This window comes from Pristis pectinata, chromosome 10 (genome assembly GCF_009764475.1).
Source record: "Pristis pectinata isolate sPriPec2 chromosome 10, sPriPec2.1.pri, whole genome shotgun sequence".
NCBI classification, from domain to species: domain Eukaryota; kingdom Metazoa; phylum Chordata; class Chondrichthyes; order Rhinopristiformes; family Pristidae; genus Pristis; species Pristis pectinata.
In genome coordinates, this window is record NC_067414.1 from 9,823,624 (window position 1) to 9,849,935 (window position 26,312).

Consider the following 26,312-nt stretch of genomic DNA (forward strand, 5'->3'; position numbering starts at 1 on the left):
GAAGATCTGGATGATGGTGTAAAATATTAGGTGTTACATCTCCTGCATGGTAAAGTGCCTTGAAAGGGAGTAGTTAGTGGAGATGAAAAAGCAGACCAGAGAGTCACAAAGGGAAGGGTCCCTTTGGAATGCTGAAAGGGGTAGGAAGCAGAAAATAAATCTAATGGTGCAACCTCATTAAAGCTGGTGTAAACTACAAAGGCTGATTTGTTGAATATAGAGGCTGACAAGGTGAACAGTGAAGACTGGATTAGTCTATGCCCAGGAAGAGAAAGGGGTTAGAGCAGAAGTGTGGGGAATGGGTGAGATGCAATCAATGACCGTGTCAACGTTTGTAGAGGAGAAACCATGGTTTAAGGAAAAGGGGAAGACATTTCAGAGGTGCCTTTGTGGAAATTCTCGTCATCTGAGCAGATATAATGGAAGATGGAATGGAGTCCTTACAGGAGACTTTTTCCTTCCTAATTAAGGGTCTGTTGACCTGAAATGTCTGCTCTTCTCTCTCCCCACAGGTGCTGCTTGACCTATTGAATGCTGCCAACATTTTCTGTTTTTTTGAATTGTGTACTTTGACTGGTTTCCCTGAGAAGGTTGCTGTCATGGTCGCTCTCTGCTTTAGATCAATCTCAGACCATCACAACTGATCTCTTTCACGTTTTCCAGTTTGTTTCTCGCTGTTTCATTTGGAAGATCTACTTTTCCATTAGACCACAGAAGCAGAAGCATTTATCTACATTTTAGGCTTCTGCCAAGTGCAGGTATTACCAGACTGCACCTGTGGCCTTGTAATGACCTTCCTGACATCTTGCCAGGAGTACCTGGCTGTACCTCCTGGAAGATCTGTAGACCACTTGAACAAAGAACATGCTTTCTGTACACACCATTGATCACCAGCCAGTCCAGGTTGCTCTGACCACTCTCAGAACTTCTACTCTGTCCCCTCCTATCAAAGATGCATGTGTAGTGGTATGCCCTTACAAAAATTGGCTACAAAGATCACACCTACTACATCCTGAGAAACAGCAAGGACTTGCACACATCAATAAAGAATACTGCATTGAAAACATCTGTGTTGGTTTCAGCACAGTATTACAAGCAAAGTTTTAATGGAAACCTTGCAAATAAAGTTCTCAGTCTTCCTTGTGACTTTCACATAAAGTGTAAGGGTGGGCCACAGCACTGTTTGCATGCTCAAAATGTCATGGGGCAATTTCTGGGCCCATGTGTTTATAGAATTGTCAATATCCGTGGGACGGTTGAGAAGGATACTATGGACTCTGAGCTCTGGCAAAAATGCTGCATCTGCTTGTTCCTGAATAAGCAGAGTTTTGTGTTTTTTTTTGTTTTGAGTACTGCAAGAGGAAGAAAATTTGAAGATCTGAAGTGCAATATGGATTTGACCCTCTGTCTAGTTGCCACCCCAGTGCAGCACTGAGGTGAGTTATGAGTGGTTGGAGATGGAATGAGATGCTAAACTGAGGCTCAGCCTCTCTCCTGTAGTGGATGTAAGAAATCCCCAAGTATAATTTTGTAAAGCAGGGATGGTCATCATTTTGTCCTAGTTAATACTTGTACCAAAAACCACTTGATAGTAAAAGATAAATATTCTTCTTATTAACGTACTGTTATTTATGGGAGCTCGAGTTAAATTCGCATTATAATATTGACTACCGTGAAAGTACTTTTTGGTTGTAAAGCACATTAGGAATACCTGAGGTTGTGAAGAGTACTATATAAATACATGGTAATTTGTTTGTTTTCCAATTGGCAATAATTGCCAAATGCAAATGATTGACTTCTCCAACTTGAACATAAGGCAATATCTTTGCATAGGGTGTGCAATACTTGAACCTGAATAATGGAAATCGAAACTTTTGTGAATCTATCCCCCACCAAGATTTCCTGACAAACGAAATTTTTAGCACACTCCCTATCAACAATTTCTATATTCATTACAGCTGCAAACTGCACACAATAGAAGTTGTAACTAATTGTTTAATTGCACAATTGAAACTAGAAATACCACTTATAGACATTGAATCTGGCTGCACAGTTTAAAAACCTGATGGACTTTGAGGGCTGAAGAGTGATTGTTGCCTGTGTGGATGCATTCAGGATGTTGAAAGCTGTTGTTCTTGGTTGAACGTTAAATGACCTTGCAAAATCAGAACACTGATTTGAGATTTTCTGGGAGTAAAGTTGTGTACGTATCCTGTCTTTCCACCTATTGTATTGAAGGTGACAGCTGAAAGGAGTTCATCAGTTGTATGACAGGCCTGATGGAGCAAAAGAAAGGAAGGTATGAATAAACTATTTCTGCACATTCTTGTTCTCTAGTTTAGTCAATTTTCTTGGAGGGTTGACCCTTTCCAATTCTTTGAGGGGATTTGGAGGAATAGAGGAAGGTCATGGACTCTTCTGTTGAGTATTACCTTAGACACTTGCCAGTCATTAATCAATTATATTTACAATTTTTGTCTGTTGTGGGACTATGATGCCATCTTGGCCTTCCAGTACTTCAAGAATTCCTGATGAACGGTCTCAACCTGAAACGTTGACTGTTTATTTCCCTCTCTAGATGCTGCCTGACCGGCTGAGTTCCTGTAGCATTTTGTGTGTATTGTGCAAGAATTCCTAAAATGCTATTCGACCAATTACATGGAGATGGAAACACTCCTGTAAAGTGGAAAACATGATTGCCAGTTTGGACACGTTCCCACTAACAGCAATGTGCGAATGGCCAGGTGATATTTTAATGGTGTTGAATATTGGCCTAGGATGGGAGGAGAGCTTTCTGCTGCAGTATTATGGAGTCTTTTACTGCTGCCTGGAATGAGAGAGGTTTTCTGTTTAACATTCCACCTGAAAACTGACTACACCTGAACAGTACAGTCCTCTCTGCTGTATCAGTCTGATCTTGACACTGCACAACTGCTGAGACTCGATCAGCAATGAAAATAAGATTGCATGTAAATATATTTAACCTTATTTTTGGGAAATGGGGACAGCAGACATATATTACACTTGAAATATGCGCAAGCAGCAAGAACTACAGTAGAAATTCTCCACACAATTTGAGACTAAAGGAATGAGTATATAATTGTGAATTAAATGCAACCCCCAGTGGCACTAGGTAAGATGATGAAATAATTTCAAAGTTATTTCATTAGACAATATTTTTAATGAATTCCAATAGTGCCATTAACACAGAAAGATCAATGTGTACTAAAATGTGACTCTTTGGAGTGCCAAATCTCAAAGGATTCGTAGAGGAGCCTACACCTGTAATATAAGCCTGAGAGCTAATATGCCTTGAATTATTGAGTTAGTCTTTTGCCCATTCCCCTCCCCTCTCCCTATGCCTCTACTCCTTGGTATGAGACTTTTTCCCCTTCTTTCTGTTCCACCACCTCATCAGGGCTCTTATTTTCTCCAGTCATCTTGTACCTCAGTTGACCCCAGAAGGGCTATCAGAACCCAGGTACCCCCAAAGTCGACCTGTTTCCATTATACCTGGCCTCCCATAACATTGCTCAGTTCCTCCAAATCTCCTTGATCAAAGGACTGGAAAGTGTCATCCCTTCAAGACAAATGATTAAACCAGGGGACATGTTACAGCATGATAGTGGCACGGGCAGCACAGTAGTGTAGCGGTTAGAGTAATGCTATTAGAGTGCCGGTGATCTGGGTTCAATTCCCGCTGCTGTCTGCAAGGAGTTTGTACGTTCTCCCCATGTCTGTGTGGGTTTCCTCCGGGTGCTCCGGTTTCCTCCCACGTTTCAAAAGATGTACAAGTTAGGAGTTGTGGGCATGCTATATCGGCACCGGAAGAGTGGCGATACTTGCGGGCTGCACCCCAGCATATTCTCAGTAATGCAAAAAGATACATTTCACGGTGTTTCATTGTACATGTGACTAATAAATATCTTATGAGTGTTTAGGAAATTTATTCAAACCTTCTTTTACTCACTTGAATCCCAGTATCTGCTGACCTCATTGGCTCACCACTACCTTTTACAGCATTCCATGATCAACACCTCTCCATTGATGCCTGCAATTTTGAATAAGAATCCAGTGGTGGTATGACCTGTATTCCTTAAGCCTTTTGGATACTTATGAAAAGATTTGGCCATAAAATGAGAGAGGGGCACTAGTTTGAAAGTGTCTGTGTCACTTATGGAGAGATGAGGAGATGGATGGAAAAAGTAGAAGGATGGCGAGTAAAGAAGATCGAGAGAATTGCTATCTGTGTGAGAATCATAGATCATGCAATAACATCTTCTGTGGTATTTTAAATGTTATTGTAAAGCAATGTATTTGACAATGTGATACAGGAGAGCTATGTTTTTTGCTGAAGATAGTTTATTTCTTTGGATGTAAGCAGAAAGAAGCAGTAAGAGAACTGCTATTTATGCAAGAATCATAGGCCATCATTCAAAATAGATTTTCGCAACAATTAGCAAAGATGACAATTTGTTCCTTGGCCAGGAAATGTGTGACCTACGTGGCTGATCAGTTTTGATCTGTTATATTGTGAAGCCACCTGCAAATCAGGATATGGAGCCCAAAATTTGGTCGCTAAAAATGAGGAGGCAAATATTTTAATTCCTGAGCTCTTCCTGTCTACCAATGAAATGATTTGTTATAATTGGTGGAAATTGTGCTTGTTTACAGGATATTTACTGTATTACAGGAAGGAAGTTGAATTTTATAAAATTGTCCATTGTTTTTGGGATGTTAACCTTTTTATTTTGGGCTATTTAGGTAGAATTGGTTGAACTGGAACTATGTAGTGCACAGGGCTCCGAGCTATTAAGCATGTAGCCCATGACTCTTGGTTCTTCAGCTCTGCTCTGCTGTTTCTGCCTTTTAGTTAGAATTGCATTTTCACCTATTTCATTTAGAAAAAACTATACAACTTTCACTTTTTTTAAAAAATGAGTGGAATTCATATAACTAATGAAACATGATTGAATTTGACAATGCAGCTGAATTAGTCACTTAATGATTTGATGGGGGGGGGGAATTGGTGCTTTTGGATGTTTTAACTGGAGTTAATTTAAGTTCATCTTGGCTTAAGACAGGCTTAAGTGTTAATTAACTCAATTAAAGAATGTATTTGGTGTGATGGATTTTGTAAGGCAAAAATGTCTCAAATTAACAACCAGTATCTTATTCTTATGTAGCCTGCAAGACATCTTTTAAAAAGGGCTTACATTCATATTGGTGGTTGGTGGACCCAGGTTATCTTTTCACTAGGAGAAGGGAGAGGGGTTTAAGTGGTGTGAATATCAGAAACTGGATCATTAATGGTTGGTAATCATGAACTGGAATATTGACATTTAAGTAATCTATTGCAATAACAGTTGAATGGTGGATAGTTTCTACTTTAACCTTTTAACTTTAGATGGATTAAAACCTAAAAATGTAATATTGTACTTTTAACAGTAATATGACTTGCCTGAGGAAAAGCTTAATGATGAATGTTTTAGAATAGTTGGAATGGAAGCAAAGGTAATCATATTCTGCGCTTTCTTCCATTTGTATCATGCGGTGGTTGCTAGCATGACCAGTATTTGTTGCTCATCCCAAATTGCTCTTGTTATGATGGTTCTTGGATGCCATTCTGAGCTGCTGCAGAATCTCAATGAATGTCCCACAGTCCCATTAAGTAGGGATTTTCAGGATATTGAACCCAGAGATAAAGGTTCAAAGTAAGTTTCCAGGCCAAGGTGGTGTTGCCATATGCCCCTGTTCTTTCAGATGGAGGTCAAGATTTTGCATACCCAGGAACTCTATCCAGGAGACAAATTTCTAGGGCCTGGGCACTGTCAAATGTTTGGTTACCTGAACTTGGGCTCTTTTGACTGATGCTGTTCTGGAGCCAGATGCAGTGGCACATCGCATGGTCTCTGCGGTACTCCCATATGAACCATTGTTGAGACATTTGTCCCATGCCTCCAATGCACACAGCGCTTTATATCTGAGCCATTGCAGGAATGAAATTCATTGAATGATTAATGGGTCACCTTGTTCAGTGTGCCATTAGTTATGTGGCTCAACTGTCAGTGAAAAGAATCATCATACACTATAAAGGTTTTGGGAAGTTAGTAAAGCATCTTGGTTTTGTTTCTTAGCTTTCTGCTGGGCCAATTCACCATTTTGGAGTGCAAATTATTTTGTAATTTAAAAGTGCAATAATTTAAGTGAAATCTGAGTATAAATTGAGACCAGAGGTGGATTCAAAAGGGCTGACTCCTTCAACAGGGTTGTTGTTTGTTATAATACTGCTACTACTTCCTCCCTTTTTCACCCCCTCCCCCACCCTCAAACCTTCCCCAACTGCTCCCAATTACAAACATTGCATGCTGTAGCAACTAATAAGAGAAATGAGCAAATACTTGTAGAGAAATTTATTGTTTCGGGGGGAAAGTCAAAAGAGTGGAACTAATTGTAAAAATCTGCCAGAGCCAGCATGAGTGCAGTAGGTTGAATAGCCTTTTTCAATGTTCTATCATTCTGATTCTATGAACTGGGTGACTTTTGGTGCAATTCTTTATGCTCAAGAACTGTACATTCTTGTTGGTACATAAGAATGCCAATCAGTCCTACAAGGCCATGCTGGTTCCTTGCAGAGTAAACTATTCAGTCCTGTTCCCCATCTTTTTCCCTTTTGATCTACAAATTATTATCCCCAGCAGCTGATCCAATTCCTTTTTGGCAGTCCTAGAATCATAGAAGAGTACAGCACAATACAGGCCCTTCGGCCTACGAAGTTGTGCCGACCTTTAAACCTCGCCTAAGACTATCTAACCCCTTCCCCCCCCCCCCCCCCACATATCCCTTTATTTTAAATTCCTCCATATGCTTATCTAGCAATCTCTTAACTTTGACCAATGTACCTGCTTCCACCACTGCCCCATGCAGCGCATTCCATGTCCTAACCACTTTCTGGGTTTAAAAAAACCTTCCTCTGATATCTCCCTTGAACTTCCCACCCATTACCTTAAAGCCATGCCCTCTTGTATTGAGCATTGGTGCCCTGGGAAAGAGGCGCGGGCTGTCTACTCTATCTATTCCTCTTAATATTTTATACGCCTCTGTCACGTCTCCTCTCATCCTCCTCCTCTCCAAAGAGTAAAGCCCTAGCTCCCTTAGTGTCTCCTCATAATGCATACTTTCTAAACCAGGCAGCATCCTGGTAAATCTCTTCTGCACCCTTTCCAACGCTTCCACATCTTTCCTATAATGACGCCTAACGGAGTATTTCCACTACCCTTACAGAGTATCAGATCCTAAACCTTGTGTAATTAAAGAAAATATTTATTCTTGCATCCCCCTGCATCTATAATTTTAAATGTGTGCCCTGGTTTTAAACCATCCAAACAACTTCTCTGTCAAACTAAACCAGTCATGATCTTGTATAGCTTTACTAAATCTTCTCTCAATCTTCTTGGCTCCATTGGGAGTCTCCAGTCTAAGCTTGTAGCTGAATCCCTCATCCCTGGAACCATTTGTGAAGCTCTTCATCCTCTCTGGGGCCTTCTCATGCTCCCAACAGTGTGTGATGAAAATTGGACACAATACTCTTGTTGTTTCCCTTATGTAACCATGATCCCCTTTTTGTAAAATGCTGCGTTGGATCGATTTTGAAAACAACCATTTTGAAACTTTTCTTCAACAGCTGCTAATTCAGTGCCTGTTATTGCTGAATTCTGAGGACTTGCTCATGCTGGATTCAACCCCACCAACAGCTGGATTGAAATTATGCAAATAAAATTTAAATTATCACCAAAGAGAAAATGTTCTAGCTTGTTAGTTTTGGCTGAATTCAACCTTGAGTCCAAGTGATCAAAGAGCAGCAAAATGTGTGTTCTGGAAAATTTTTATTTTTGGTACATTTCACAGGAATTTGCAAAATATTCACACTGTTATTGTGCACACAACTTTGTCTTTGTTTCTTGGGCAAAGTTTTGTTAATGCTCTGATCAATTACTTGGGATATTCATTTGGTTCCTATAAAATAGTAAAATATGAATCACAGAATGATTACACCATGGAAAGAGGCCATTTGGCCTATCATGTCCATACCAGCTCTATGTAAAAACAATCCAGCTAGTCCAATGCAATTCTCTCTCTTGGCTCTGCAATTTATTTCCATTTTTGAACACTACAATTGAATCTGCTTCTACCACTCACCCTTGCTATATATTTCAGACCTCAACCACCAGTAGTGTTTGGTTTTAATTTTTTTTTTAAACCCCCCTCCTGTAACATGGTTCTTTTGCCATTTGGTTCTTGGTCCTTCTGCTAATGGGAACAGTTTCTCTCTCCACTCTGTTTATACTCTTCATGACTTTAAATCACATTATCAGATCCCTTCACAACTTTTTATCTTCAAGAGGAGCAACCCCAGCTTTTCCATTCTACCCATGTAAAGATCCCAGGGATGAGGCAGGGATTTCAATTTTGTAACTTTCTTCTGTACCCTCTCTAAAGCCTTTTAAATCTTTCCTGGTGTGGTGCCTGCCACTGCATGCAACACTTATGGTGTGGCCAAACCAGAGCTTTATATTCATCGTGACTTCCTTGCTTCTGCTGCATGCTCTGCTTCTTTAAAAACCCTAGGTATTCATGTGATGATTCAAATACTTTCTTGAACTATGCATGCATATCTCCCAGATTGCACTGGCTTGTACTCCTTTTAGAATTGTATCTTCTAGTTTGTTACCCCTTACTCTTCTTATCGAAAATGTAACAATTCACATTGATCAGCTCTAAATTTGATCTGCCATTTATCTGGCATTCCACCCAACCTTTCTATATTTCATTGAAGTCTATACTATCTCCCTCACAGCTCATGATGCCTCCCAAATTTTGCCATTTAAGTTGGAAATTGTGCTTATGCACCCAAGTCCAAATCATAATGTATTTAGAAAAGCACTGGTACTTGTACTGATTCTTGAAGAACTCCAATGATGCAGTTTCCTCCCAAAAAAAAACTCTCCACTGTTTCCTGTCACTTAACCAATCTTCTCTATTATGCTGTAACAACCTCTTTTATTCCATGGCCTTCACTGTTAATTACAAACCTACATATTATGTGGCACTTATCAAACACACTTAAGTCCATATATAATGTGTCAACCACATTCCCTCATCAACCAAAAGGATATGAACGTAGAACAGTACAGCACAGAACAGGCCCTTCGGCCCACAATGTTGTGCCTACGTAGCTAGTCCCTCCTACCTACAGAATGCCCTCTATTTTCCTCTCATTCATGTGCCCATCCAAGCCTCTCTTAAAAGCCCCCAAAGAATTTGCCTCCACCACCCTATCAGGCAACGCATTCCAGGCATCCACCACTCTGAGTAAAAACAACGTACCCCTCATGTCTGTTCTGAACCTACCCCCTTTCACCTTAAATGCATGCCCTCTGGTATTGGATTGCTCAATAATGGGGGAAAAAGATATCGCTTGTCCACCATATCTATGCCCCTCATGATTTTATACACTTCCAACAGATCACCCCTCAGTCTCCGCCACTCCAGAGAAAAGAGCCCAAGTTTGTCCAGCCTTTCCTGATAGCCCATGCCCTCTGATCCAGGCAGCATCCTAGTAAACCTCCTCTGCACCCTCCCTAAAGCCTCAACATCCTTCCAATAGTGAAGTGACCAGAATTGCACGCAATACTCTAAATGCAGCCTAACCAGAGTTCTATAGAGATGCATCATAACTTCTTGACTCCTATACTCAGTACCTTGATTAATAAATGCAAGCATCCTATAAGCCTTTTTAACCACCCTATCTACCTGTGTAGCCACTTTCAATGAGTCATGGACTTGCACCCCAAGGTCTCTCTGCTCTTCAACACTGTTAAGGGTCTTGCCCTTAAGAGTGCACTGTCTCTTGACATTAGGATATGGATGAGTTAAAGTGAATAAGAATGTAGCAAATTGAATACAATGGGGGAAAATGTGGAATTATTTACTTGGACAAAGACAGGAAAAGCAATACTTTTTTTAAAAACAATTAAGGAACTAGAAAATGATGTGCAGAGGGACCTGGGCATGCTGGTGGTTCTTGAGATGCAGAATGTATGGAAATCAGCAGACAAATGGGATGATGACCCTTTTGTTTCAAGAGATTATAACTAAGTAAATTAGACTGTACTTAACTTTAGTGATGCTACATTTGGCATTTTCACATGCTATGGATGGATTCATTCCTGAAACAGGTGGTTGTCTTGTATGTTGCCAACTGTCCTGTATTACAGGGATTACCCTATATTAAAATTTATCTGTGCCTTACCAAGATATTTTCATCTGTGTACAAAAGAGTTGCAGTGTTGCAGAAAGCAAGAAATAACTCTTGGGGGTGGGGAGAAGTATTGTTAATGCACTATTTACTGTTACCTGTGATGACAATGGAAAGTGGTGAGGGTGGAGTGTTATGACAGCTGTGCCTTCTCTTTGAAATAGTAATGAAAATCCTGGGGCTAGAGGAAGGGTGGTGGGGGTGCTAAGGATTGGCCTGTTCTCACTAGTGTAGAAGAAAGAAGAATGATTTCATTGGGTCATACAAGATTCTGAAAGAGATTGACAAAGGGCTGTTACCATGAACTGTAAAATCCAGCACTGTTGGGATATGTTCTCAACATAAGAGACTGACAATTTAGTACTTGTCTGTGGAGAAATTTCTTTATGCAATGACTTGTTAAGTCCTTTGAGTTGTCTACCAAAGAGGGCTGTGGTGGTTCAGTCATTGAGTATATATTAATGGCTAAGTCTGATTGTTCCTTTTGGGCATCAAGGGAACCTCTGTCAAAGTTTGACAAACAGTATTTTATTTTGTTTGCTAGCTATTACTGTTGAGTTGGCCATGTTAATTTACTTCTGCTCTGATGTGAAAATACTTGATCAACATTCCATTGAATGCCACTTATATAGTAATTGGTGGGATGTGTCAGAGACGAGTAGATTGTGCTGCACAGATGAATGTTTCAATGTGTGAATTTAAATGACCACTGTGCATGTATAACATGTATATGTCACATGGGTGTACCCAACTTCCCTTTAGTAGGCAATTCAGAATTCTTTAATAGGCAGAAATAGTGGCTGTAACATATTAATCTAACCACTAGTGAACTGCCCATTGTAGTCATACAGACCTCATCATAGTAGCTTGTAGACTATGGACTGGATGAACAGTGTGCAGAACAAGTTTCCTTCCTTATCTGAAGCATGTAAAAGAAAATTGTGCATACCTGTTATATAATTACTGATCTGATTTAAATTATTTGGCATGAGGACATTTTGCTTGCACACTTTTATTTTTAAAGTTTGGACTGAAAACGTAACCAGCAAAATACCTTTAATTCATAATCTAAAAATTACTATTGTAATTTTACTATTGTATTTACTATTACTATTGTACTATTGGTGGTATTGTAAAAATACATATTGGAATTTGTGAAGTTCTATATATTATGACCATTTATTTAAAACCAGCTGTGCTTACGCATAATCCATCAAATGTATTCATTCAATAACTTTTTATAAGATGCTTCAAAATGTTTGTGAGCAGATTGTACGCTTCAAGCTATCTGGGTTAATGGACCTATTCTATCATTCAATAGCTGCCAGTGCTCCCGTGACTTAGGAATATATTGCATGCCACTGACACAGCACAGGATGCCAGCCACAGCCAAAGGAATGAAGTTTCATGTATCTTGTGTGTCAATGTTTGAAACATTTAAATGGACTAGGACTCAAAGAAAACAGGGTTGACTTGCCAATAGTTTAAAAAAAATTAGAATGTGTTTGATCGAGAAACCTTCTATTTATGGACAAAGCAGAATAAATACAAGATAGTTACTCATAAATACAATGTAGAAGGATCGTCTTTTCTGAACATGAAAATATGGAACTCATGACCACAGCAATTAATGAATTGATGCATTTAAAGAAAAGTGAGATGGGCTTATTAGGGAGGAAGGAACAGAACTATCAGCCGATAGGTTTGGACAAAGAAATATATGGAAAGAAGCTTGTATGGAGCATGGATATATTAAGTGAGAAGGCTTGTATTCTATAAATATTTTGTAAATAGTGTAGGGTAGCATTGATTATTTATCTGCTTATGACTGAAGATTTGTCAGAAGCACTTGTTAGATATTTGTGTGTCATGTTCTGAAGACAGGACTGTGAAACCTAATTCTCAGCCAAAACTATACAAGCCAAATGACTTGTCTGAAAACAAATTGGAGAGCCCAGCAATGCCCCAAAGGACTGGTGCATTTTGCAGCTTCAGTGAGGTATTGTCATTGGACTCTAATGAGGGATGAAATGACCTTTTTTCCTAATTGGAATAACAGCTGGAGCTGTACAGACCATAAAAATAGTTGAAAAATGTAGTGTGTATGTGCAGCTGGTGCTCTAGAAATGCAAGGATTTGCACACTTTTGCTTTTATTCTTATAAATGTCTTTGTTTTTAAATAATGAGAAAGGCTATGTTCATTCTGTGATGGCAATTTATAGTCTTGTGGTTCAGGATTGGCAGATCTTGGCTACAGGTTAACTCTGCATGCCATGGTTCCAGCACTATTTTTGTTTCTCCATAGTGGGCCATCAACAATTCACTGCTTAGCTTGTGGAAACTGCCAATATTAACTATCCTGAGGAATTTTGGGCATGATTTAAAATTTGTAAATTTAGCTGGTAACTATGAAATAAAAAAAAGGCATTATCTCTGTTCTGATGAAAGGCCATTGACCTGAAATATTAACAGATTCTCTCACCCATAGAGGCTGCCTGACTGCTGAGTATTTCCAGCACTTTATTTTTATTTCAGATTTCCAGCATGTGCAGTTTTTAATTCTGCTTGGCATTGATTGATATCAGCAGGCTTTTTGATCTTAGACCAGATGGTGCATGCCTTCTGTCTTTGTGTATTGACTGGGTATGTACAGTCCGCATAGAATAGAAGTATTAAAAAGCAATTTATAATTAGTGTATTTTTAAAACTAATATCCACCACCCTATTATACCACACCATCCCCACCCCTGCCCAGTTAATTTTTTTCTCCCCTAAAACCTTAACTGGTGAAATTCCTTCCTTAAGCCTCTCAATCTTAAAATATGCCTCTTGAAAGGTAACTCAATCCTTGTGTAGTTTGCTGTCTGAGTTCCTATAAAGTAGCATGGAGACATTTTACTATTTTAAAGGTGTTATGTAAATTCACATTATAGTGCTAGGTAGGTGATTGAATGCAACGCAAGGTTGAAATATGGGGGCCAAAGCAGAAACTCGCTGCATGATAAAGGAAATAAGAGTGCATAATGAATGTAGGTGAATAATCCAAGTGAAACCAGGCAGACTTTGTAAACTGAAAGGGAGGTGAATAGGAAAATAAAATTGGGCGAAGAAAAATAACTGAATGAAGAGAACAGAATTAACGCAAAAAGAACTTTTTTTAAAAAAAAATCATAGCCATGCACTTGAATAGTAAGTGGGTAATTAGAGGAGGGTGGGATTGATTGGAAACCAATAGAATAATCTGACTAGAGTTGGATTGCAGGGCCACAATGCTTTTAGTCAGCCTTTACCCCAGAAAGAGAGTGTTGCTAGTAGAGATAGAGATGAAAATTGAAGTTTTAGAAAGGCTGGGTGTGCTTGAAGTAAACCAGTCACTTGGTCCATATGGGTTGCATCCTAGATGGCTGATGGAAGTGGGGGTGGAGATTGCAATGGGGTTGTTGTAATGTTCCCCAGGGCTAGGAGCCCTGAATAGTTTTGGATATATTAATGGTCTTGGGTGTGGAGGATAAAATTTGCAGGTGGCATCAAGCTTGGAGGTGCAGCAAACAGTGAGGAGGATGGTAATGGACTGCACAAAGTCATAAACTGATGGATGGGCAAACAAGAGACAGAGAAAATTTTAGTCCAGAAGTGCAAACTGTTGCATTGTGGTAGAAAGAGTGAGACACCAATGAGCTGTCAGTCATCAAGCATCCATTTACAGTAATTCAATTTTTTTTAACACTTCCCACATTCTCCTAAATCCCCCACCTCCCCCCCTCCCCCACACCCCAGATTCTACCTCTTGCCTTCACACTAGAGGCAATTTACAGCGAGTAACTAACCCACCCATCTGCTACTCATTGGCATGTGGGAGGAAATGAGAGTACCTGGAGGAAACCCCTGCAGTCAGAGGGAGAATGTGCAAGTTGGGTATATATACATTGGAGATGAGGATTGAACATAGGTCACTGGAGCTATGATCCAGCTCTACTAACTGTGTCACTCTTCCTTGACAAGAATTATGACCTCTCAAAGGATCCAGTATAGTTCTTGCTGAACAATTTACTATGGAATAAGCTGCCAGAAGAAGTGATTGAGGCAGGTACAATAACAACATTTTAAAGACATTTGGATGGCTATGTGGATAGGGAAGTTTTAGAGGGATATGGATCAAATGGGACTAGCTTAGATGGACACCTTGGCAAGCATGAAGCTGAAGGGCCTGTTTCCATGCTGTATGACTCTATGGCTCTTACTCTATCTGGCTAGTATACAGGTGCGGCAAGTATGCTGGTGCAGCAACTACTGCAAGCTGGCAGCAGATGCTGTTTTCTTTACAACAGATCCATTTGAATACAACTTGGAATTCGTAACAGTGAAGGCCATTCAGACTAACTGCTCTATCCTTGCTGTGTTTATGGTCCTTGTGTCTCCTCTTTGACCACCACCATCTGTATTAGACCATAAGACGTAGGAACAGAATTAGGCCATTCAGCCCATCAAGTCTGCTCTGCCATTCGATCATGGCTGATTTATTTTTCCCCCTCAGCTTCATTCTCCTGCCTTCTCCCTGTCATCTTTTGACACCCTTACTAATCAAGAACCTATCAACCTTTGCTTTAAATATACCTGATGACTTGGCCTCCACAGCCGTCTGTGGCAATGAATTCCACAAATTCACCACCCTCTGGCTAAAGAAATTCCTCCTCATCTGTTCTAAAGGGACGTTCTTCTATTCTGAGGCTGTGCCCTCTGGTCCTAGACTCTCCCACTACTGGAAACATTCTTTCCATGTCCACTCTATCCAGGCCTTTCAATATTTTGCAGGTTTCAATGAGATCCTCCTCATCCTTCTAAACTCTAGTGAGTACAGGCCCAGAGCCATCAAATGTTCCTTGTATGTTAATCCTTTCATCCCTGGGATCATTTTCGTAAACTTTCTCTGGACCCTCTCCAATGCCAGCACATCCTTTCTTGGATGTGGGGCCCAAAACTGCTCTCAATACTCAATACTCCAAATGTGGTCTGACCAACACCTTATAAAGCCTCAGCATTACATCCTTGCTGTTATTATTCCAGACTCTTATTTTACAAAGAATAATGTGGCTTGGTATGAGACTTTAATAATGTTCCTGTGAAATACCATTGGACATTTTACTACATTAAAGACACTATATAATGCTGTTCATCTATCCATTATGTAACTATAATCAAAGCAGCTTTTTTAAAAAATGCTGCCATTAATTTCATATTTCTTCTGCTTATCTGAGCTCTCTACCAAATTTTCCTTCATTTCTTTTCTAACCTGCACATTTCTCAGAATTGTTCAATTCATTTAATTTTTACTTACTTTCACTAGGTAACAGTTTAAGTTAGAAGCATTGTTTTGGCTTTAGAATTGCTGTAGAAATACATATCCTCTGTAGATTTAAATGAAAATCTTTTAAGTAACAATTGTTTGTCGAGCTTTCATAAGTGATATTGCAGAGTTTTAATGTAATCTAATATCTTCTTTTCCCTGCAGGGCTTGTGTGAATGGTGCTGCTACATACCTTGTGATCAAGACGGTGTAATGATTTGTGCCTCCAGTTTCGGGGAAACTGATGGCAACACTGCTTCATCATGGGCTGTAGAAGGTGAAGTTTGAGCAACACCAGTGTAATTTCAAGTCAGTAGGTGGGTACCTGGTGAGTAGCTAAAGCCATGAGAAATGTGTGCTATTACAGCTGACACCAATTGACAAGGTTCCTCTTCCTTGTTCGTTTGCTCTTGAGAGTCATTGAAAAAGTCTCAAAGCAAGATTGAAGTGTATTGCCTGAGCAAAAGTACAAAAATACCCTTAGTATTGATCTTTAATTTGTCTGTCACATTAACTTGGCAGGATCTTTGGAGATAAACTGAAATGCATCATCTGAATTCAATATTGTGGTTTCTTGGTTCATGAAATAGGACATAAATATTTTTGTACATGTCTTTGAAAGAAAGTTACAAGGTTCTTACTGGACTAGTGTTGGATTTTATCTGCTTCACAACTGTCACCAGCAGTAAATTCAAAAGATCTGATCCAACCTTTTGTTGGATGAACAGTTTGAAATAAAACAACATGGATAATAAAGCTTCCACTCTCTCAGCAAGTATTCTTTTAAAATCATCCACATTAATCTATTCCAGGCAACTGGTATAGACCTACAATAAATCCTGCACTATAGTAAAATCGCTCAAGCACTTCATTGAGCATGATAGAAAATTTGTTTAAATGTGAGGACAAAGGGTAGCAGCAAATAGTTATTTTTCAGACTGGAGGAAAATGTACTGTCTCCATTGGTTAGCTTTTTGCTTTTATTTTACCTTGACTTCCATATAGAAGCCTTTAAGAGTTTGCAGTAGCACAAAGCTTGGAATGAAGTGAACGCTATTGTTTAATAGCGACTTGAAGAGAACATGGATGGACTAGTGAAATTCTGAAATGTGATTAAATTAATTTTTCTGGTAGAGAAACTTGTACTGATGTATTTTGGTAGAAAGAATGAGAAGAAGCAGTGTAAAGTAAATGGTAAATTAAAGGACAGGGAGTTGGCCTACATAAATCATTGAAGATGGCAGGAGAAGTTGATAAGGTTGCATTTTATTAAAAATGTCCATTTTTAATTATAAAACTGCGTCTCATCTTGGGTGTTATAAATAGAAGGGTACAGTACAAAGCAAAGTTACAAAATGCCACTTAGCTCTCAGCTAGTGTGTTTTGAGCAATTCTGGCGCTGCACCTAGGAAGTAATGTTAAACCCTTAGTGTGTGCAGCAGGAGTTTGCCATAATTGTATCAATGATGAGAGATCCAGTTATCCATGGAGACTAGAAAAGCTGAGATGGTTCTTTTAAACTTCTGTTTTAAGAAGATTTGAGAGGTTTTGAAAATCATGAATGCTTTGATAGAGTAGAAAAAGAAGAAAAATGTTTCCACTAGTAGATGGCGCAGTAACCATAAACCACCCATTTAAATTTATTTGTAATGGTACCGGAGACAACATGAGAGAGAATTTCTTTAAGGTAATGAGTTGTGTTTTTGTTTTTTAAAAAGTAGCTCCAGCACAAATAATTAAGTTTGTAAGGACTGATATGTACAAATACAACTTTTGTTCTGGGAAATTATCTGGTATTCTGTTTTTGTTTTAATTATGCCGTAGTTGTCATCCTTAGCTGATTAAAAGCAAACTCCTGTTAAACAGGCTTAATATTTGTTTAGACTTTTAATCCTATCATTCTAACCAGCTATGATGTGTTGGTTACATTCTCTTAGTTCTTGATCATTTCAACAGTGTGTTACAATGCCTATTGTGAAACCTTGTAGATTATTATTATTGTTGTTGGTTTATTATTGTCACATGTACCGAGGTACAGTGGAAAAACTATGTTTTGCATGCCATCCATGCAGATCATCACATCTGTGCATTGAGATAGTACAAGGGAATGCAATAACAGAATGCAGAATGAAGTGTCAGTTACAGAGAGAGTGCAGGCAGATGATAAGGTGCAAGGACATAATAAGGCAGATTGAGGTCAAGAGTCCATTTTATTATACTAAGGGACCATTCAATAGTCTTACAACAGTGGGATAGAAACTGAGATTAACTGAGTTTAACTGAGATTCAGCTGCATTTCCTGGATGTGAAAACAGTTCAACTTCAGCAAAGTTGACTGCCACAGTGTTTAGTGTTTTCAGATTGCAAAATCTATTTGCAAGGTGGTCAGATCAAGCACTTGTTGATGGTTTACTTTTTGTTTCAACAATACTGCCCAATGTCCATTTTGACTACATTAACATGTTTGACTTGCATCTTTTTCAGCAAAACCTTCAATATCTCTAAATGCAGCTTTACTCTTTCATGTTATCACCAATGCTGTTAGGATCTGCATTTGATGGTGTTTCATGTATACAAGGTATAATGTCTAGTTTTTAACCTCACCAATTGGTTTGTTCTTTTGTAAATCAGTCATGCCCCTTGTCAAGGGTACTACATTCTACTGGTTAAATTGCTGTATATTTTGATTGCAATAATAACTTTTAACCACTGTATTAACTTCTAGAATTCCTCCAGTGTAGGTGTCAATGTGGCTCAGTAGTAGCACATTTGCCTCTGAATCATAAAGTTAAGGGTTTAAATTATAATTCAGAACCTTCGGTAGTCTAGATTGCCATTTCAGTGAAACACTGCCCGGGTCCTGAATTGTTGGAGGTAGCATCTTTTAGATGAGATATTAAACTATGAATCTGTCTACCCTCTGGGTTAATGTAAAAGCCTATTCCGGGCATTTTTACTAATCATGGTCTTTATTCCATTGCACTGTGTGGGATCCTGCTGTATGCAAATTCATATTTGTAGCAATAATATAAAAAAAGTAGTTTGGGTTCTTGCAGATTACATAGAGCTAGAAAAGATTTGAAAAGCAGAACCTTTTGTATATGGAGAGCTGCAGATTTCCTTTTCATTCGAGGCTCACTCTATTCAGGTCAGCTGGGTTACAGAGACAGCACCAATATCCTCGGGGTGGGGCGCAGGGTACTGCTGCTGTTAGGCAGGTTTAAACAAATTTGGCAAGTGTGTGAGATCCTAAGTGGTTTCAGAAGAGAAATAACTTTGGATATGGATGTTGGGGCATTAGTAAAAGTTTGAAAGCAGGCTGGTTAAAAGGCCACACAGATTTTTGTTCAGTAATGGTATATATTCCAATAAAGCTCAGAGCAAATATGTTCCTGCTAAGGAACGGGTGTGACTTTTAGATATTTGGATAGGATGAAGTGGAAAAGGAAAACTTGTGAGGGGTCAGTACTGGCTAGAGGATTATGGAAACTGCAGGGGTTCAATTTACATTCCTAGAGTTTCGCAGCATGAAAATGGGCCTTTCAGCCCAACTTGTTCATGCTGACCAAGATGTCTATCCCATTTGCTAATCCATTTGCCTGTGTTTGGTTCATATTTCCTCCTCAACCTTTCCTATCTGTGTACCTGTTCAAATGTCCTTTAAATGATGTAATTGTACCTCCCTCTACCCACCTCACTGGCAACTCATTCCAGATACCCACCAACCTATGTGTGGGAAAAACTTGCCCCTCAGATTAGCTTTAAATCTTTCCCCTCTCATCTTAAACCTTTGCCCTCCAGTTTTAGACTCTCCTACCCTGGGGAAAAAGACTGACCAACTCCCCTATCTTTGCCCCTCATAATTTTACAAATCTCTATGTTACCTCTCTGCCTCCCTCGCTCCAGGGGAAAAGCAGTCCCAGCTTATCCAATATCTCCTTGTGACTCAAGCCCTCCAGTCCAGACAATGTTCCTATGAATCTTCTCTGCACCCTCTAGTTTAATCACGTCCTTCCTATAGCATGGCAATCAGAACTGCACATAGTACTCTAAATGCAGCCCAACCAACTATCTGTACAACTGTAACATGATGTCCCAATTCTTATATCATGCCTTGGCCGATGAACCCAAGCATACAATACACCTCTTTTGCCACTGCCTCTTTGTGTCGCCACTTTCAGGAAACTATGTACTAGTCCCTCAATGACTTGCTGTTCAATAACACACTCTAGGGCCCTGCCGCTCGCTGTATATGTTCTGGCCTGGTTTAACTTCCCAAAATTCATTATTTTGCACTTGTCTGAGTTAAATCCTATCATCCATTCCCTTGCCCACTTTCCCTGTTGATGTGGATCTTGTTGTAACGATATCATCATTGTAACCATCATTACAAACCATATTATAACCACCTTGTAATCATTGTAACTTTCACTGTCCACTGTACCACCAAAATTGAAAGGAAGTTGAGAAACAAAGTGCATGAAGAAATGTATTAGTAAGTGAAATCAAATAAAAACCTAGAGTCACATGTAGGGCATATCAGATAAAGACGGTAGATTTCCGACCTAAAAATGATAGTGAACCAGATGGGTTTTTACAACAACCTAGTGGTTTCATGGTTAACACTTTTTTTTCCAAATTCTCTGGTCTGATTTAATGAATTTGCCATGGTGAAATTTGAACTTCTGTCTCTGGATCAATAGTCCTGAACTCGGGCTACTTTCCAGTAATAGCTGCCATGGGACCATACTTCCTTTCATTAGCTGAGACATAGATTTGGAAGAGCCCGAACAGAGGTCTGAGCTGTCTTCATTTAAAAGTTGATGAGATAGGAAAACTTGCCACGTTTAAGAAAATGAGCACTTGATGTGCTGCAATCTACAAGACCACAGAGTGGAAGATATGGAAAATAAGATTGTTTAATTTTTTTTTTGGCTGGCATGTCCATGAGGGCTGAATGATTGGCTTCTGTGCCTATGATTCTAAATAACCAGCTAGCTCTTTTACATTCAACCCATGACAACATTTTGAAAATGCTTTACAGCCAGATGTTATTAAAAGGGCTATGTAAATCCAAATTACTATGAAGACTGGGTATAGGTAGGGATAATGTAGAAATCCTATGACACAGAAGGAGAGCTTTCATCCCATTGTGTCTGTGCCAGTCAAAAAGAGCTACCTAACATTGTCCCACCACTCAAAACACTTGCAGCTGATGGCTCTTCAACTACACACTTCTTAAATGTGAGGGATATTTCTACCACTCTTTCAGGAAGCAAGTTCTAGACACCCATCACCTTCTGGATGGAAAAACTGTTCTCATCTCTCCTCTAATCCTCTGCCAATAACTTAAAATCAATGCCCCTTGTTTATTTTTACCCTTCTGGCAAGGGAAATTGGTTTTTCCTGTTAATTCTATGTAGGCCCCTCAGAATTTTATGCACCTGTTAAGTCTCTGCTTAGTCTTCTCTGTTCCTGAGAAGAAAACCCTGGTTTAAGTCGTAGCTACAATCTTCCAGTTATGGCAATATCCTCTTAAGTCTTCCGTGCACCCTCTCCAGTGCAAATGTCTTTTTTCATGCACCTTATTGACCTGCACTTGCTAACTTTTAAGTATCTGTGCACATAAATCCAAGATCTTTTGGTACCTCCACACCATTCAATATTCTACCACTGTACATTTCCTTGTCTTGTTGCATCTCCACAAATGCATTACCTGATACTCTGGATTAAATGTCACTTTTCAGACCAACTGACCAAACCATTTGTATTTTTGTAAAGTTGAAAGCTTTCCCCCTCACTGACTACAGATCCATATTTTGTGTCATCTGTAAAATTCTTTATTGGTCATACTACATTGAAGTTTAAATCAATGATATATACAAAATATAAGGGACTGAGTACGGAGTCCCATGGATCCCCATTGGTAACAGCTGTCATAGAGTTGTACAGCATGGAAACAGGGTTTTTAGATCAACTCATCCATGCTGACCAAGTTGCCTAACTGAGCTAGTCCCATTTACCTGCATTTAACCCATATGCCTCAACCTTTCCTATTCATGAACCTGTTTAAATGTCATAACTGTACCCACACTACCATTCCTCTGGCAGCTCGTTCCATATACTCCTGAATCTGTGTGGAAAAAATTGCCCCATGGGTCCCTCTTTAAATCTTTCCTCTCTTGCCTTAAACCTATGACCTCTAGTTTTGTACTCCCCTACCCTGCGGAAAAGACTTTGGCTATTCACTTTATCTGTGCCCCTCATGATTTTATAAACCTCAAAGGTGACTCCTAAGCTCTGGGGGAAAAAAATTCTAGCCTATCTAGCCTCTCCTTATAACCCAAGCCCTCCATTCCCAATAATATCCTCAAATCTTTTTTGCACTCTCTCCATTTTAATGACATCATCCTTCCTGTAGCTGGGTGTCCAGAACTGCATGCAGTACTCTAAATATGTCCTTGCCAATGTCTTGTACTGCTGTTACATGATTTTCCAACTCCTATACTCAATACTATAACCATTAAAGGCAAGTATGTCAAACGCTGCCTTCACCACTCTGTCTACCTGTCTTGCCACTTTCAAGGAACTATGTACCTGCAACCCAAGGTCTGTTTTCCAGGGCCCTACTATTAACTATGTAGGTCCCCTCCTGTCCAGTCACAAAAGCAACCAACAACTCCTGCCATTGAACCATTTTTGCATCCATATTGACACTCTGTTGGATCCCATGGGATTTTGATATGTTGACTAGCCTGCATGAATTTTTCAAAATCCTTGCTCAATTGCCTGAGAACTATAGCAAATGTGCTGTCCTCATCAACCATCCACAAAAATCTGGTCAAGTTAGTCAGATGTGACCTTCTCTTAAAGCCATACTGATTATCTTTTGGTTAATCTATGCCTCTGAATTGATTCCAACAATTAGTCCACCACTCAAGTTATACTAACCGGCCTGCAATTACATTTTGTCCTTCCCTCCCTTTTTAAATCTGTGAGCTTTGTTGGCAGTCCTCCAATATTCTGGCACCAATGCTGTAGTCATGGAGGATTGAAATCTTGTACTTGGATGGTGAAGAGGGACTTGGAATGAGGGAGACTTAAGGGGTTATTTGATGCAGTGCTTTAAAACTATGATAAGTAGGAAAGTTGATAGGTTTAGAACACAGGAACACAGATCTCGTACATGTGATTTAATATTATTGACAGGATAATCTTTTTTTGAACACTGATTACAAAACAGCAAAAAACAGTCCGATTGCAGCAGGGGCTATGTAAACATTTTAAAATTTTTAGGACATTGAAGGGCATGCATTAAAAGAATAAGGGAACAGAGCAGACGCAGGATCACAAATGTTGATAAGTTTGTACCATCAACATGGACTATCTGAGCCAAACAATTTTTCTTTTGTATTTTGATTGCTATACTCCAGAATATCCTTTGCTCTTCCACTGCGAGACAATGTCAAAGCATGAGAAATAGGAGCAGGAGTTTTTGGAAAAACATTAGGATAGATAAGTCACTGGGCCAGACGGGATATATCCAAGCTTATTACGTGAAGTGAGGGAAGAGATTGCTGCGCCTTTGGCGATGACCTTTGAGTCCTCACTGGCCACAGGAGTAGTGCCAGATGATTGGAGGGTGGCAAATGTTGTTCCTTTAAGAAAGGGAGTAGGGATAACCCCGGGAATTACAGACCAGTGAGTCTTACTTCAGTGGTGGGCAAATTACTGGAGAAGATTCTTAGAGACAGGATTTATGGGCATTTGGAGAAGCATAGGCTGATTAGGGACAGTCAGCATAGCTTTGTGAGGGGCAGGTAGTGCCTCACAATCCTGATTGAATTCTTTGAGGATGTGATAAAGCACAATGATGAAGGTAGAGCTATGGATGTGATGTACATGGATTTTAGTAAGGCATTTGATAAGGTTCTTCATGGAAGGCTCATTCAGAAAGTCAGGAAGCATGGGATCTAGGGAAACTTGGCTGTGTGGATTCAGAATTGGCTCGCCCATAGAAGACAGAGGGTGGTGGTAGATGGAGCATATTCTGCCTGGAGGTCGGTGACCAGTGGTGTTCTGCAGGGATCTGTTCTGGGACCCCTGCTCTATTTGATTTTTTTGTAAATGACTTGGAAGGGTGGATTAGTAAGTTTGCTGATGACACGAAGGTTGGTGGTGTTGTGGACAGTATAGAAGGTTGTTGTAGATTACAACAGGACTGATAGGATGCAGACCTGGGCTGAGAAGTGGTAGATGGAGTTCAACCTGGAAAAGTGTGAAGTGATACACTTTGGAAGATGGAATTTGAAGGCAGAATACAGGTTAATGGCAGGACTCTTAGCAGTATGGAGGAACGGAGGGATCTTAGGGTCCACATCCATAGATCCCTCAAGGTTGCCGCGCAGGTTGATAGTTGTTAAGGTGGCATATGGTGTGTTGGCCTTAATTAGTCGTGGTATTGAGTTCAAGAGCCGCCAGGTAATGTTGCAGCTCTTTAGAACTCTGGTGAGACCACACGGAGTATTGTGTTTAGTTCTGGTCACCTCATTATAGGAAGGATGTGAAAGCTTTAGAGAGGGTGCAGAGGAGATTTACCAGGATGCTGCCTGTATTGGAGAGCATGTCTTCTGAGGATAGGTTAAGTGAGCTAGGGCTTTTCTCTTTGGAGAGGAGGAGGATGAGAGGTGACTTGATAGAGGTGTACAAGATGATAAGAGGCATAGATTGAGTGGACAGTCAGAGACTTTTTCCCAGGGCAACAATAGCTAACATGAGGGGACATAATTTTAAGGTGATTGGAGGAGGATATAAGGGGGATGTCAGAGGTGAGTTCTTTTACACAGAGTGGTGGGTGTGTGGAATGCACTGCTGGTAGAGGTTGTGGGGGCAGCTACATTAGGGACATTTAAAAGACTCTTAGATAGCCCTCCATTTTTCTATCATTCATGTGGCTATGTGGGAGGGAAGGGTTAGATAGATCTTAGAGCAGGATAAAATGTCAGCACAATATCGTGGGCCGAAGGGCCTGTACTGTGCTATAAAGTTCTATGAGTAGGCCAAGTGGTCTCTTGACTGCTCTATCATTCAACAAGACTGTGGCTGATCTTCTACCTCAAAACCTATTTTCCTGCACTCAATATTCCTTGATTCCTATAATATTCTTACAATATTCCTATAATTCCTATAAACTCTATCATTATCCATTTTTGAATGGAATCGGTGACTGAGGCTCCAGATCTTGGGTAGATAATTCCAAAGATTTGCCATCCTTTGACTGAAGATATTTCTTCTTTCAATCCTAAGTGGCTAACCCTTGTTTTGAGACTGTTCTAGACTACTAAGCCAGGAGAAACACCTTCAAGATATCTTAACTGTGAAGCCCTCTAAGAATTTGCATGTTTCAATAAGGTTGCCTCTCATTCTTAATTTTAAGATAAGATATCTTCACACCAAAGTGTGGCGACTCACCGTTTAGTCGGGCGAACCGGCTCGGCAGTCGGGTCGCGCGGCGTCGGAGCGACGAGGCCCAAGATGGCGGTGGGCCTAGTCTTTCCCGAGCGACGGGGAGAACCCGCGCGCGGGAAAGTCTTGATGACGTAGTACTTACGTCATTGCTGGTTGCTTTGGGCGGGAACAGTCTCCCTTCAAGGGCCCGCGCAAGGCGGGAAAATAAACCACTTCTGTTCAACAATCCTCCGACTAGCGTCTTGTTTTATTTCGCGGTAGCAACCGCTACATTGGTGACCCCAACTGTCCAAACGGATTTTGGACCTGCGCAATGGCTGACAGCACAGCAGCCAATGCAGTGGCCCTCAAGCTGCCCACCTTTTGGTCACTTCGGCCCAGCGTCTGGTTTGACCAGGCCGAAACACAATTCCACCTTCGGCAGATCACCTCCAACTCCACGAAGTACTACCATGTGGTTAGCTCTCTGGACCAAGAGACAGCTGCCCAGGTTGGAGACTTCATCCAGTCGCCTCCGGAGGAAGATAAGTACCCGGCTTTCAAAGACCTTTTGATTCAGACCTTCGGCCTCTCCCGTCGTGAGCGCGCTGCCCGCCTGCTTCATCTGGACGGCCTGGGGGACAGATCCCCATCCGCCCTAATGAATGAGATGCTGGAATTGGCCGAGGGACACAACCCATGCCTGATGTTCGAACAGGCCTTCCTCGAACAGCTCCCCAATGACATCCACCTGTTGTTAGCCGACGCCGACTTCAGCAACCCCCGTGAGGTGGCTGCCCGGGCAGATGTCCTGTGAAGGGCCAAGCGCGAGAGCGGCTCGTCCGTCAGTCAAATCACCAGGCCGCGAGCCCAACGCCCGCCTCGCCCGGCCCCAGCAACTGAGCAACCACACCCCAGGAACGCAGACGACGACACTGGTGACCAGCTGTGCTTCTACCATCAGAGGTGGGGTGCGGAGGCCCGTCGATGCCGCCCACCCTGCAAGTTTCAGGGAAACGCCAGGGCCAGCCGCCGCTGATGGCTACGGCGGCTGGCCGTCGACAGAGCCTCCTATTCATTCAGGACAAGAAATCTGGACGGCGTTTCGTCGTTGATACTGGAGCGGAAGTCAGTATTTTGCCCTCGACCGGCCGCGACACTCGTAACAGGCCACCTGGTCCTCTACTCAATGCTGCCAACGG

The 26,312-nt window shown here is 40.6% G+C and overlaps 1 protein-coding gene and 1 long non-coding RNA gene across 2 annotated transcripts in view; one reads left to right on the top strand and one right to left on the bottom strand.

The window, feature by feature from the left end:
• LOC127574917 (uncharacterized) overlaps positions 1–26,312 on the bottom strand; it is a 792,285-nt gene that overhangs the window by 390,315 nt on the left and 375,658 nt on the right. The window lies entirely within an intron of this gene.
• LOC127574891 (signal-induced proliferation-associated 1-like protein 2) overlaps positions 1–26,312 on the top strand; it is a 441,777-nt gene that overhangs the window by 41,695 nt on the left and 373,770 nt on the right. The window contains 1 exon segment of the mRNA XM_052024377.1: positions 15,829–15,991. The gene's annotated coding sequence lies outside the window, so the exon portion shown is untranslated.